This window comes from Eptatretus burgeri, chromosome 3, assembly GCF_056783735.1.
Source record: "Eptatretus burgeri isolate ZD-2024b chromosome 3, Ebu_testis_v1, whole genome shotgun sequence".
Lineage (NCBI taxonomy): Eukaryota > Metazoa > Chordata > Myxini > Myxiniformes > Myxinidae > Eptatretus > Eptatretus burgeri.
In genome coordinates this window covers 44,028,291-44,043,114 of record NC_140963.1, presented here as the reverse complement: position 1 = coordinate 44,043,114, position 14,824 = coordinate 44,028,291, and the positions used below count along the sequence as shown (strand labels likewise).

General features: G+C 31.5%; 1 long non-coding RNA gene across 1 annotated transcript in view; it reads right to left on the bottom strand.

Moving 5' to 3' along the window:
- The window catches only part of LOC147029785 (uncharacterized), a 110,582-nt gene that overhangs the window by 64,194 nt on the left and 31,564 nt on the right, over positions 1 to 14,824 (bottom strand). The gene's annotated exons all lie outside the window — the stretch shown is intronic.

Sequence of the window (14,824 nt, the reverse complement as noted above, 5' to 3'; positions counted from 1 at the left end):
CTGTTATCAAGCAGCTTGCCAATATCACTTGCCAAGCCAGCTGTTCCATTATTTTTTGGATGCCTTGTCAAGGCTCGTATGAGAGCGAACACACGACGCACAGCAAAGGGGGGGGGGGGGCATGAGACAAGAGGGGCGTGGGAAGGACAAAACAGTGGGGAACAGAGACATTTGGAGATCTGTGGAAGGGAGACGGATGGGGCAGGGAACATGGGGTATACAAGATGGATATTACAGGGACTTTCAGGTAGGAAAGCAGGGAATTTGAAGGAGGTGGGCTTGGGTGGATTTACGGGGGTAGAAAAGATTGAGGATTTGGATGGGGGGTGATAAGAGGTGGTGATGAACAGCTGTTTTTTAAGGCCTGAAGGGAAGAATGCGATTGAACAGAGTGATGGGAGTTTATTCCAAAGGCGGGAAAAAGAGGAATGAAAGAGTGATGGTGAGCAGTGATTCGTGATTTTGGTAGTTTTACCAGAAGGGGGTTATTGGTGAACCTTGAGTGCCCTGCGGAAATATGGTGGGGACAAATCGCAGACAGAGCTGGGGGGGGGGGTGGCGAGACCGGAGAGGAGATGGTAAACGACAGAAAGACCACCGACCTGCTTGCAGTGAGAGAGTGAGAGGCCCAAAGACTCAGACTCATCGTGGGAGATACCAATAATCCAAAATGCTTTGGTTGCCACTGCGTGAAGCCGAGAAAGGTGAGAGGCAGGAGCACCAGCCCAGAGGGGAGAGCAGTAATCCATTAGGCTCCAGGCGAAAGCTTTGTATGTGGTCAGGGGCTCAGGTGGACTGAGGAAGGACTTTGGACGATGGAGGATGCCAAGTCGGTGACTGGCTTTGGAGGCCAGGTTGGAAATGTGGCTTTCCCAGGAAAGATCATGGCAGATAGTGAGACCCATAAGCTTGAAAGAAAGGACTTCTTCCAGAGGATTATTGAGAAAGTGGATGGGTGGGGGGGAGTATGAGATTTGTTCGGATTGAAAGACATGTTCCACGTGTTGACCAGTTTGTCATTTTACCCAGATCTGCAGTGAGCGAAGAAGCTGCTGCTTGCCGTTCTGAGGGATGACAGATGATACGGCAGAGGGTGGAGTCATGAGCAAAGAGATAAAGAGGATTTTCCTGAGAGTCGGAGAGATCATTGATGAAAACCAGAAAAAGAACAGGGCCCAGAACGCTACCTTGAGGAACTCCAGCCTGGACAGGAAGGGGGGGATGAAAGAACTCCATTTAGGGCCACATGTTGGCTGCAACAGGAGAGGAAGTCTGCGAGCCATGAGTGGAGATGGTCGTGGATACCATAGGAAGAGAGTTTGGTGAGCAGGGAAGAGTGCCAGACCATGTCAAAAGCACACAATATTTTTAGGGATATGGCTCTGATTTCATGTCCGGCATTGATGACCTCCATCCATTGTTGGGAGAGCAGAAGCAGCATATCCAGGGTAGAGTGACCTGGTCTGAAACCAAATTTATGATCAGAAATCAAGCCATTGCAGAAGAGGAAGGATTTAATGTCTGAAGCGATGATGGATTCCAAAACCTTGCTGATAATTGAGAGAAGGCTGATTGGTCTGCAGTTGCAGGGATCTGTTGTTGCACCTTTGTTGCCTTTATGGTTTTTAGGACTTATGCTGAATAATTACTTTGGAAGCTGCTTGCCCAGCCACTTGTCAAGTGGAGCAACAGATTAAGAGAGGTGCTTTGTTATGTTCGAAAAAATGGCCACCATTTTCATGTCATGTAAAACCTCCTGTCTTCAGGAAAGACCAGTTGGAGAACTTGAGATAAGTTGAAAAGGGCACACCATTTGGAATCTCTCCTCACACCGCCACCACTTCACAGAGGACTGTGCGCCAACAGGTGTAATGAGCTTCAGGGGGTCTTGGACCGAGGCAGGATGCTTTTGTGGAGGTGCTGCCCTGGGGGGAGAGGTGACAGGGGTGGACGGTCAATTATGGAATCAGCTGTATGCTTGAAGGCGGGCCATAAGAGCATAAAAGCCGCCCGCATGTGTGTGTGTGTGAACTGTCTTGGCCGAGTACCTCGCTCTTCTCGCTCTCTTGGCCGTGGACCTCACTTTGCTTTCTCTATTGGCTGTGGACCTTGCTCTTCTCGCGTCTCTTGGCCTGGATCACTCTTGGCTCTGGAATCTCTTTCAGGAAATATGCTCTCTGGCTTTGAGAGACACCCAGTCCAACTAGCCATTCACCGCCAGTGGGCCTGACATAACCATCCCTGCTGTATCAGAGTAGTGTGGAGGTGCCCAAAGCCTGTTCGTTTGCCAGGCTGTTGGCTCAAGTCCTCGCCTATCCAATTTGTTCATTTGAGTTGGTAAATTGGCATATTTAGTTGCGTTTAGTTTTAATTTTCCTTTTTTGTGGTTTCAATTCAAGCTTCTGGGGCTCACTATCTGCCATGACTTTTCCTGGGAAAGCCACATTTCCAACCAGTCCTCCAAAGCCAGTAGCCGACTCGGAATCCTCCATTGTGCAAAGTCCTTCCTCAGCGCACCTGAGCTCCTGGCGACATATAAAGCTTTCGTTCACAACCTGATAGAGTACTGCTCTCACCTCAAGGTGGGCGCTCCTGCCTCTCACCTTTCTTAGCTTCATGCTATGGAAACCAAGGCATTTAGGATCATTGGTGTCTCCCGTGATAAGGCTGAGTCTTTGTGCCTCTCACTCTCTCACCGCAGGCAGGTCGGTGGTCTTTCTGTCCTCTACCGTCTCCTTTCTGGTCTTGCCCGCCCCCCCCCCCCCACTGCTCTGTCTGCGATTTGTCCCCACCATATTTCCGCAGGGCCTCAAGGTCCACCAACAACCCCCTTCTGGCAACACTTCCAAAATCACGAATCACTGCTCACCTTCACTCTTTCATTCCTCTTTTTCCCCACCTTTGGAATAAACTCCCACACTCTCTTTAATCCCATTATTCCCTCCAGGCCTTCAAAACAGCTGTTCACCACCACCCATCTTCCCCCATCCAAAACCTCGACCTTTTCTACCCCCATTAATCCATCCCAAACCCACCTCCTTCAAATTCCCTACTTTCCTTCCTGAAAGTCCCTGTATTGGCCATCTTGTATACCCCGTGTTCCCCACCCCATCGCTCTGTTCCCCACTGTTTTGCCCTTTCCTCTCCCGCCTCTCTTGTCTCATGCCCCCCTTGCTGTGCATTGTGTGTGAGCTCTCATACAAGCCTCGGCAATGTATACAAACAAAAAGTTAAATTAAAAAAAACAACAACACACACACGCAGACAAAGTTCCATCATGGTTATACAGTTTATATACTTACTCACACGTGCATATGTACACAGGCATAAAGTACATAAAAACGACAAACACAAACATTTACCTTTTAATAGAGTTCATTGAAAGAGGAATTAAAGTGGAAAATTAGCGAAATTCAATTAAAAAAGATATCAAGCCTCAGAACACAAAATTTCGGTCTCTGCCTTCACAGCTAGATCAAACATGGCGAACACGAGGTCAGATGGACATAATTTTTACCGCCACCACTGAAGGTGAAGGAGGTTATGTTTTCACCCCTGTTAGTCTGTTTGTTACTTGGCAAAAAAAATTTTTGCCAAGTATATTGATCTGTAGCATTTGTCTGTCTATCTGTTTGTCTGTTTGTCACACGATTTTTGCCCACAATTTTCAAGCAACCTTTTTGAAATTGTTTAGTGTGTAGGTGAACAGCCAAGGACAGCAACGCTAAATTTTGGTGAGGATCCAAATCCAGATCCGGATCTTAGAATTTTTAAAGTGATTCTTCACCATTGAGAGATGAGGCAAAAAACTATGCCTAGCATGTTATCTCAAAAAGTTGTGAACGACTTGTGACAAAACAAGTTGGAAAAGTTGGTTTGGTGACAAGCACACGCCGATTCGATTTTGGTTAAGGTCCGGAATCAGATCCAACGTATCAGTGGCATCCAAAATGTAAACGATTCAGCCTGGCAGAGGTATGTTCTCTACAGAGTGCTGTTCCATTTCGCCAAGTTGTCACTCTATGAGTGATTTTTCATTTGTCTGTTTGACACACGATTTTTGTTCAAAGTTTTCAAGCAATCGTTTTGAGTGCGAGTGTGTGTGTGTGTGTGTGTGTGTGTGTGTGTGTGTGTGTGTGTGTGTGTGTGTGTGCGTGCGTGCGTGCGTGCGTGCATGCATATGTGCGTGTGCGTAGGTGACCGGCCAAGGACAGAAATTTTGGTGGAGATCCGAATCGAGACTCCGATCTGAGAATTTTTTTAAGTGATTCTTCACCATTGAGATATGAGGCCAAAACGATATTGTACTGCATAGTGTGATATTTCAAAAATGTTTTGGGCCCGATATGTTCTCTTGGATCAGGCATTACGTGGCGGAGGTATGCGCTTTACCGAATGCCCTTCTAGTTTTATATGTATCGATGTCGAAGTGAGGGGTGGATTATGAAAGCAGATCACACAAAAAGGTCAAACAAAGTGATATCCTCGAAAAATGAAATTGCACATTTTTAGCAGATGAGACACCTTCTGAGGCACCACATGGCACTACGGAGACCAACACAGGTGGAAACAAACGTTCAATCAATGTGCATATATTGAAAGCACAGGTACTTTTACTAAAACGAATAACCAAGCACCTTGGAGAGCTCTCGCCATGTGGCTCAAGCACTCAAGCAAGCAATCAAATGAAATGTTCAATAAGGAACAGCTGGTCTTACAAGTGATTATTAGCGATTGCCAATTGATCATATAAGCTTCATGCACAAGGAGATGCCTGAAATGTCAAGCGATGTCCGAATTGGACAAATGAACATTATTTTTCATTTTTTTTTTTTTTTAGCAATTGGAACTGACGAGTTAAATTTCTGAGTTTACATTTTGAAATTTGGCTCAGATTAAGAGATTCTAGAAGTTATGGCATGTGAAGAAATGAAACAAAGCCAAAAACGCTGGCGTCTCCAGGCATTTATAAGCATTGCAATGTATCCAGCGATTTGTAGGTTATAATGCTGAGACATTCGATGCCATAAATGAGGAAAGTTAAAAAAAAAAAAAAAAAAAAAATATATATATATATATATATATATATATATATATATATATATATATATATATATACATATATAGATATATATACATATACATATATATATACATATATATGTACATATATATATATATACATATATATATATATATATATATATATATATATATATATATATATACATATATATATATATATATACATATATATATATATATATATATATATATATATATATATATATATATATATATATATATATATACATATATATATATATATATATATATATATATATATATATATATATATATATATATATATATATATATATATATATATATATATATATATATATATATATATATATATATATATATATATATATATATATATATATATATATATATATATATATATATATATATATATATACATATATATATATATATATATATATATATATATATATATATATATATATATATATATATATATATATATATATATATATATATATATATATATATATATATATATATATATATATATATATATATATATATATATATATATATATATATATATATATATATATATATATATATATATATATATATATATATATATATATATATATATATATATATATATATATATATATATATATATATATATATATATATATATATATATATATATATATATATATATATATATATATATATATATATATATATATATATATATATATATATATATATATATATATATATATATATATATATATATATATATATATATATATATATATATATATATATATATATATATATATATACATATATATATATATATATATATATATATATATATACATATATATATATATATATACATATATATATATATATATATATATATATATATATTATCATTAAAAAACTGTTGTGGCCTGTTCTGCATCAACACATTGTTGAACAGGCCCAAAAAAATGGTGAATTAAGACCCCAGCGAGGGAAGGCAAGGTGATCAAGTATGAGCCTTGATAAAGCAGTTAATTAAATAAAGTCATTAATTATCTTCAAAAGGGGTGTTTTAATTTAACCAAACACCCAATTTTCACTCTTGCACTACAATGGAGTTCTCTACGTATATATGCAAAGTTTGGGGTCGCTGAGTTTCATGGTTTTGGAATTAAGAAAGAGACAGACGGACAGATGGACACACACTGACATTTATTGGTATAGATTCGCCATCTTGAAAATAGTTAAATATCTACTCCTATCAAATACATAAGGCTATAGTTGAGATTGTTGACCCTGAAAACATATATTTTGACACTAAAATTACTGTTTAGATGCAATAGTTCAGATAGTTCCAAACATATCAAGGTTGCACACAGAGATATTTGCCATTTTGGAAAATAGCGGCTGAAAACACATCATCCTGGAGTGGAAATGTTTACCCAAGTTTATTTTGTGTGTTTGGAGTAGATTCTGCAATACATACAATCAAATTCTCTGGACATCAAACTTTTTGTGGGTATGTGGGGTAAATCCAGGAGTATTGAGGTGTGGAGACAGGATCAGTCAACTTGTTTCACTGATATCACATGCTTACACGGGTAATTTATTAATAAAAAGAGCTCAGTCTCAGCGTGCTTCCATCCGGACTTCCTTCCCTCCATCCGTCCATGTGACTATATGTCCATTATTTACGTACTATTGGAATGTACCTTTCGAACCCTTGAAGACCCAAGACCCCAAGGACCCTTAAGACCCCAAAAGACCCGAAGACCAAAAAGTCCCAAAAGACTCCAAGGATCCAAAAAGACACTGAAGACCCCGGAGACTCTTTCAACCCCTTCGACCTTTACACCATTTAGAAAGCTTAGACCCTTGACCACTTGGATCTTCTTTTTTCACAAATGAAATTTCAAAGAAATATAATATCGCTAAAAAGAAAATACACAAAAGAAAGATATATACAAAACCAATATATAAATATACCAAAAAGTATATATATATATATATATATATATATATATATATATATATATATATATATATATATATATATATATATCTTCTTCTTCTTCTTCTTCTTCTTTCGGCTGCTCCCGTTAGGGGTCGCCACAGCGGATCATCCGAATGATCCGCATAGTGATTTGGCACAGGTTTTACGCCGGATGCCCTTCCTGACGCAACCCTGGTCGCCTCTTACGACACAGGGATATAGTACACCTATTTTAACCGGGGTATACACCGGCCCAGTATACTGGTACTCATTTCGCCGACCTCGGAAGGATGACAGGCTGAGTCAACCCCCTGGTGTATTAATTCAGTGGCCCAACGGGGCTTGAACTCAGGACCTTTTGGATCCCAAGCCGCTGCCCTAACCACTGCGCCAACACACCAGGATATATATATATATATATATATATATATATATATATATATATATATATATATATATATGTATATATATGTATATATATATATATATACAAAACCAATATATAAATATACCAAAAAGTATATATATATATATATATATATATATATATATATATATATATATATATATATATATATATATATATATATATATATATATATATATATATATATATATATATATATATATATATATATATATATATATATATATATATATATATATATATATATATATATATATATATATATATATATATATATATATATATATATATATATATATATATATATATATATATATATATATATATATATATATATATATATATATATATATATATATATATATATATATATATATATATATATATATATATATATATATATATATATATATATATATATATATATATATATATATATATATATATATATATATATATATATATATATATATATATATATATGTATATATATATATATATATATATATATATATATATATATATATATATATATATGTATATATATATGTATATATATATATATATATATATATATATATATATATATATATATATATATATATATATATATATATATATATATATATATATATATATATATATATATATATATATATATATATATATATATATATATATATATATATATATATATATGAGGCCCCACCAGGAGGAGTGATGTAAGCGACATTTTTTAATGAAATGATGATGATAGGCTTGGATGATAGGGTAAGGGTTAAAATAGTGCAATATGGCATTAACTCCAAAATAGCCGATGTGTCCCTTACATCACTCCTCCTCGCGGCACCTCATATATATATATATATATATATATATATATATATATATATATATATATATATATATATATATATATATATATATATATATACATATATATATATATATATATATATATATATATATATATATATATATATATATATATATATATATATATATATATATATATATATATATATATATATATATATATATATATATATATATATATATATATATATATATATATATATATATATATATATATATATATATATATATATATATATATATATATATATATATATATATATATATATATATATATATATATATATATATATATATATATATATATATATATATATATATATATATATATATATATATATATATATATATATATATATATATATATATATATATATATATATATATATATATATATATATATATATATATATATATATATATATATATATATATATATATATATATATATATATATATATCTAGCCTGGTGTGTTGGCGCAGTGGTTAGGGCAGTGGCTTGGGATCCAAAAGGTCCTGAGTTCAAGCCCTGTTGGGCCACTGAATTAATACACCAGGGGGTTGACTCAGCCTCTCATCCTTCCGAGGTCGGCGAAATGAGTACCAGTATACTGGGCCGGTGTATATCCCGGTTAAAATAGGTGTACCATATCCCTGTGTCGTAAGAGGCGACCAGGGTTGCGTCAGGAAGGGCATCCGGCGTAAAACATGTGCCAAATCAGTATGCGGATCATACAGATGATCCGCTGTGGCGACCCCTAACGGGAGCAGCCGAAAAAAGAAGAAGAGATATATATATATATATATATATATATATATATATATATATATATATATATATATATATATATATATATATATATATATATATATATATATATATATATAGATATATATATATATATATACACATATGTATATATATATATAGATATATATATATATATATCTATATATATATATATATATATATATATATATATATATATATATATATATATATATATATATATATATATATATATATATATATATATATATATCTATATATATATATATATATATACATATATATATCTGTATATCTGTATATATATATATATATATATATATATATATATATATATATATATATATATATATATATATATATATATATATATATATATATATATATATGTATAAAAATATATAAATATATATATATATATATATATATATATATATATATATATATATATATATATATATATATATATATATATATATATATATATATATATAAAACAAACTGTTTTAAGCTTCTCTGATGCAAAACATATCCCTCTTTATCATAGAATGTTGTTAATAACTTTTCTGTTGATTTGCTTTTAATATTAAAACTTTGATGATAATCACTGAACCATTCTTTCTTTGGGGTTTCTTTCTCACATGCAAAAGGAAGGTCTTTATGCTTATTATGAAGATCACTCGGGTACCTCAAATCAACTTCAAAATAATAACCTTCTTCGTCATTCAATTCCTCTTGAGAAGAAATAACAATATTCATCAAAGCCTTTTCATAATCCTTTTCTTCCACCCACTCTAATTTACCATAAGGTAGAGATTGAGACATTGCCCATCCATACAAATTATTAGCATCAAAATACATCAAATAATTACTATCTTTTTCACTATCATAATTTGGAAGATATTTATTATTTGCTTTAGCATATCTTTTTGAACATACTTGTGATATTCCACCTCTTTTGGACTTCTCAATCACCAAAAGCATATCAACATCACTGATTAAATCTATATCTTGTTTTGTCATTTTCAACATTGCACTCCAAGCTAAACCAGGAGCTGTGAAATAGTGGGCAGGATCTAATCCATAACAATTTTTATTATGACAGAGTGATCTAAAAGCTTCAAACACATCAGCTAACAATAAAACATCTGTTTTTAGATATAAATCATGATATTCTCCAAGGTTCTTTATCTTAAATATTTTCCATATTTCTTGTGCGTGTTTATATTCCTTATCACTTATCTCTTCTTCATAAAGGTTATTATAGAAACTTTCTTTTGAAGGAAGTTGTGTTTCTTTAAATCTCATAAATGAATCCATATAATCATAAGGATAAATTCCCTTACTTGAAAGAATTTTCTCTTTACTTTGAATTTCATTCCTTGTTTGAATTTCCTCTCTCGTAAGAATTCCTTCTTTAATCAGAATTTCATCTTTAATCTGAATTTACTCTTTAGTTAGAATTTCATTCATTGTTCAAATTTTGTTTATAAGAAGAATTTCATCTTCAGTTAGAATTTCTTCATTAATTTCCTCATTAATTTGAATTTCCTCTTTACTTTGAATTCTCTCTTTAATCTGAATTTCCTCTTTAGTGAGAATTTCCTCTTTTGGAAAGAATGAATTAAGATTTGGAAAAGAGTCCGTGGAGCTTAGATTTGATGCGAGGTAGGCTAGTGGTGTTCCCATAAACTTGTAAGAATCTAGAAACCTAATACGAGTTAAAGGTTTTGTGAATATCATTTGTGTAAATGAAATATACTTTTGACTTGTGTTTGTTATGGCAGAAATATTCCCTGGTGTTTTGAAAGTTCATTTATAAATAGATGTGTATCATAGTTGGCGCTGTTGTGAAGAAAGACTGGAATAAAAGAAGGTAATTTATAATTAAGATTACAACAGGAATGAGCGGGACCTCTATATTTACCAGTAAGATGACAATGATCCCTAACTTTAGACTCCTTAATTTCCCCCTCACAAATATGACAGATATTGTTCTTTCTAAATTCTAATTTTTCTTCTTTGGTTAATTTCATCGGTTCATTTGTTTCTTTCATTAATTTAGTGAGTCTTATACAATCCTTTTCTAATCGTTTTACAAACTCTTGTGAAGCTTTTTTTCCACGATAATGTTCAACTTTGTTATACTTTTCTCAAACAGATGATTTGATATAATAACAGAAACCACAAGGAATATGTTTTTGATATTTATTTGTATATGATTCTTTTGGATTAGGAGAAGCAGTATTTATCTTTTTAAGGATACACTCAAAATCAGCGTATATCACAAATGGGTGCATGATAGATTTATTATAATCTTCAAAAGAAATCTTTTCACCAGGTTTAGGCATTGTAATTACAGCTGATTTATGATTACTCCAATATTTTGAATGTTGTTCTTATCGTTCTTTTGTATGAAATGAATTAAGACATCGCTTACAAGGATATATTTTGTTTGCTGTTCTGAATACCTGAGAAGAGATTAATCTTGATAAATTATTGATGTATGTGTAATGTGAATTATTTCCAACAATAAAATATAAAAGATCAATGTGTGTTTCTTCATTTTTATAGTTGTTTGAAATTTTTAATATTTGAACTTTGTTTGTATCCGTTAATCCATGTACATTAATAGAAAGATTATTCTTTTTCTCAAATTTAGGAATATCTGTTAGTGGCATTGGGAATTTAAAATCTTTAATGTCCAAGGTATTCTCATATTTCATATATTGTTTTACTCTTTCTGAATTACATTTTGATGGATGAAAGTGAGCAAGAACAGACCAGAGAAAACATTTATTATCATTGTTCTTAATATTAACAACTGCCTTCTTTAGTTTTATTTCTTTTGGTAATTCAATATAAGAAGAAGCTTTAAGAGGGTTTGATTTTAGAATGTGTATATCTAAAAAGATGATTTTTTTAATATTGAATCCATTTCCTACCACTGTATTATCAACATCCTCCTCTTGTTTTGATAGTTCTTCATAAACCCCACTATTTAAAAAATCTTGAAATGATGTTATAAAATGAAGATCTGTTCTCATATAAGGAGTTTGTTCTTCATCTTGTCTTTTCATATTCATTTTCACTCCCATATAAAACTTTAAAGTTTTCATTTCTTTTAATGTCTTTTTAATAACTTTTTCAACATCAGGTTTCACTATTTCAATTGATTCAGCTATTGATGATGGACCGGGTTCTCCAAATTGAAAAATCCTTATTTTTATATGCCCTTTAAATGCCCCATCAGTGTTTTCAATATAATAGTCTCCCTTTACTTTAAACTCATTTTTCTTGTGTTTTTGTGGTTGAAGATGTTTATTATAACTTCTCCTCAAAACATCCTTTGAACAGATATCACAATGTTTTCTTTCCAACTCAAGAGGAGATATTTTATGAAATAGATTAAATGTGTGTTTGTTGGTTCGGAGGTGTTTTCTATAATGTTTATATTTGTGATTACAAACATCGCAGTATGTTGTATTCACCATATTTATATAATAAATCTTTACTTAAACTAAAATTTTCTTGATGAAAATTTCGTTTATTTTACAGGTGAATCTGTGCTTAAAACCATTTTATCCTCCAACTTTTTCACTTAATAAATACAATGTTTCAAGACACAAAAGACAAGTTTCAATCAATCTCTTCATTTGTTAAAGATACTGAGAAATATGTCAAGGATGTAAAATTGAACAATGATAAATATAACAACTATTGGATAAAAACAATTATGGTAAATAATATGAGTTCTTCAATTTCCTTCAGTGGAAGGGCTTTTAGTATACCTGGTAGAACATCAATTAAAGTATCTCTAACAAAAGTTTCTCCTCTCCTTCTGGTAATATATTCAAAACTAGAAAAAGCAATGAAACAAGAAAAAGTATCAAAAAACAAAAACCTTATGGATGAAGCTTTAGAAAGAAAAGATAAGACCATCTGTAATATGCAAGGAGAAATTTGTATTTTTTTCAACAACCCTAAAGATGTAAATCCTGATGAAATAAAGGATGTAAATATATCAGGTGAAATGACATTTCGTTCAATAGTAGTTAACGATCATTTTAAAATTACCTTTAATATAAAAAATGTTGTCGTTGAATCTGGTAATGAGAAAAAGTATATCGATATCGATGGTTATATTATTAAATATGAGTCAATATACAACTGAAAGTATAGATGAATTTCAGTTTAAGTAAAGTTTTACTTTATAAATATGCTAGACTTTCCTGATTCTCCATATGACAAATTTGAGAATTGTCCTGCGTGTGAAAGACGGGGATTAAACACAGAGTCAAAAGCCTATAAACAATGTATATTCTGTGATTATCTTCTAATTAATGATAATAAAAAATATAAAAAGGAAAATTATTCTTTTAGATTTACACCAAAAATGAATTACTTTACAAGATTGATTAGAGAAATGAATGCAAAGTATGAGGGTGATAACACACCTTTCCTTACAAGGGAAGAAACTGAACGTATTAGAGAAATGTTCAAAGGATTGTTGTTATATATTATTCATGGATGTGATTTTCAGGGAAATATCAACACAAGATATTGTATAAATAAAATAATGGATTATCTTGAAATTAAACCTGAACTTAGGATAAAATATAGAGTTTCTAAAAAAGCCAATAATAAATTAAATAACCTTTTGTCCAAATATATAAATGAATGATTTTTTACCCATTTGGGAAAATAAGATAAAATTTAACAACCATAAAAATCTCCCAAATTCATTAAGATGTCTCATAGTTGGTTCAAGTGGATGTGGAAAAACCTGCTTACTTTTAAAGATGCTCCTCACTCCCAACTTTTTAGATTATGATAATTTAATAATTTTCACAAAGTCGAGTTTTAAACCAGAGTATCAACTACTCTCACAAGGTTTTAATGCTGGTCTTCAAAAAGAATATATAATCGGTTTATTTAAACGTCAAAAAAACCTAAATGATTATAACATTGAAGATATAATTCAACTATTTTGTGATACACAGAGATGTAAAAATAAATCAAATCCGATAACTTGTATTCTTAGTGATAATACGGATGATATACCGTCTCCTCAAGATTTGGATAAATCAAAAAAGAACCTCGTTATCTTTGATGATTGTGTTAATGAGAGAAACCAAACGGTAATGGACAGCTACTACACAAGAGGGAGACATTCTTCTTGTAATTGTATTTATCTTAGTCAATCGTACTTTCAACTTCCTCGTCGTTACATCAGAAACAATGCTAATACTTTTATTTTATTCAAGTTAAATTCAATAGATATCAATAATTTTTGGAGAGATAATTGTTCTACATTATGTAGTAAAAAGAAATTTGAGGATTACATGAAGCACACGACTGAAAAATATAAATATATTGTTGTGAAACAAGATGAGATATTAAGGGATATATTTTTTTGTTTTATAAACAATTACATATATAAATGACAACTATTATTGTAAATCTTGTGGGTAAATCTGCTTCTGGAAAAAACTTTCATAAATCAAGGTTCTTGTGTAGTACAAATGAGAATATTGTAAATTTACTTAAAAAACACCTCATGATACGCATTGTATCAACAACAACTAGAGCAATAAGACATGGAGAAGTAAAAGGTGAAGATTATCACTATATTTCAGTGGAGGAACATATGCGATTGAGGAAT